This window comes from Hordeum vulgare, chromosome 5H (genome assembly GCF_904849725.1).
Source record: "Hordeum vulgare subsp. vulgare chromosome 5H, MorexV3_pseudomolecules_assembly, whole genome shotgun sequence".
Taxonomy (NCBI): Eukaryota; Viridiplantae; Streptophyta; class Magnoliopsida; order Poales; family Poaceae; genus Hordeum; species Hordeum vulgare.
The window spans coordinates 61625228-61627428 of record NC_058522.1 but is presented as its reverse complement, the minus strand read 5'-3'; positions in this window follow the sequence as shown (position 1 = coordinate 61627428).

The window sequence follows — 2201 nt, the reverse complement described above, 5'->3', positions numbered from 1 at the left end:
AACTATTTGGCGCCTAGGCGCAGGATAGGGCACGGGCGAAGCTCACCTTGGGCCTGAGAGGAGTTGGGCCGAGGGAGGCCTGGCTTGGGGCGGACGTGGGCCGAGGGCGAGGCGCAGTGGAGGAGGCCCAGGACGCGCGGTCAACGGGGGCTCCCGATCGGGCATCGGTGCCTCGTCGTCCTCGAGCTCGAGGATGGCCATGGCGGCGGCAGGCCGGCGCGGGAAGGCTGGAGGGCTCGGCCACGATCGGATCTGGGCGCCGGCAGCCGGATCCGAGCCCATTCGCGGCGAGCGGCGGCGCTCAAGGTCTAGCAATGGCGGCGAGGGAGCTCCTCCGCGCAGAGGACTTCGGCGACAGCTGGGGACGGCGTGGGGCGAAGGCACAGGTCGGGCCGGTGGCTTGGGCTGCTGCTTGGCGGCGGCTCCGGCCAGATGGCGCTGTGGTGGGCGGCTGTTGCGGCCGGCAACTGGCGTGCAAGGGCGGAGGCGTCCGCGGGAGGCGGCGGCGCGAGGCATGGGTGGCTGGGCGTGGTTGCCTCGGGCCCAGATGGGCTCGGGCGGGCCGGTTGCGGGCTCTGGCGGGCCTGGCGGCTGGAGGTGGAAGAGAGGCTGAGGGTGGCGGCTAGGGTTTGGTGGGGTGGCACGGAAAACAAGGAGGAGAGAGGGTGGCTGTCTAAAATGGCATGGGGGTCTATTTATAACAATGGGGGGGGGCTAGGTTTAGCAGAATTTCGCCCCGGTTTCAACCGCGCAATCAGAATCGAACGGTTTCGAACGGGGGAAAGGCTAAGTGGCTGTGTAGAGTAGGCTAGCCAGAGATGAGAGGGAAAACGGGCATCCGACAACGTGATTTAAAACACCGAAACACGTCCGACGAATAACCGAATCCGGTGCCGCTACGGTCGACCGTTCGGGTACCGGACGGACTCCGATTGCGGCGAAATTTGGAGACGACCTACCTATATCTAAATAAGACTGCAAGTCAAGTTTCAACCCAATCATAGAAAGTTCTACACACATTTTTCAAAACAAGGTTTTGATGATGCCGCGGGTGCGTGCGTGTGTGGTCGGGCTCAGAACGGAAAACGAAAAACACGGAGAGAACCGACAACTAATAACAGATGCAAGTTTTAAACTGGCGGCAACGGGATGCCGATGCAATGCCGATGATGCGCATGATGCGATGATGATGCGACAAATAAAAAATAAACACATGCCGAAAATGCAATAAAGAGGGGAATCTTCTGGGGCGTCGGTCTCGGGCTGTCACAACTATCCTACACTACATGAGGATCTCGCCCCGAGATCCAAGAATGAAAGGGGGAGAGAAAGAGAAGAGAAGGAGGTAAAACTTAATTGCTTCTTCGAGAAATGAGTGAAACCAACGGTCCTTGAAGGTTTCAAAGAGATGGAGAATGATAAGCAAGAATTCACACAAAATTTCAGCAGCACTTTGGTAGGAAAAGGGGACAAAAATTCGATAAGATGGACAGATCTTGAGAAAATTTACAACAAACTAATTAAATTGAGCAAGGGAACAATATGATCTTGAAAGTACAAGATGATAGACTGAAGAGAGCAACATCACAAGGCCTCCGTTAGAAAGAATAGAAACTAGCTCATGGCAAGAAAAGAACAAAGAAGAATTGAGAACTACTACCACAAGAGTCTTGAAGAACATCTTGAGACAAAGAATTGATATCATGAGCCACTCCTGAAGAAGAATTCATATCACTATGAACAAGAATAATAATTATGTTATGCTTATCCTTCATCAAGTTTAATTGATGACAAGCAACGGATTTAGCGTACCACTTATTCTTCTTGAAATGATTAAGGAGATATATGAGCACAAACTGAAGAAGTCTCGAAGGAGACATCGGTAAGAATTGGATTGAATGGGGATATAACAAGAATGAATGGAGACATATGAGAATGAAGAGATCATGATCCACCTGAGAGAAAACTTAACAAGGCACCGGGATAATTGAGAGACGAACGAAGAGACAACAATTGAGGATGAAAGCTGAAAGCTGAGAACGAAGAATCTTCTGAAATGATGGCCTTCGAAGGATCAAGAATGAAAACAACTCAGAAATGCACCGGATAGAAAGAAAGGGATACTCATGATTAGGAACAATCCAAGATGATGCCACAAAGATGAAATGATGAATCTTCAGGAAAAACGACCAAGATTTGCG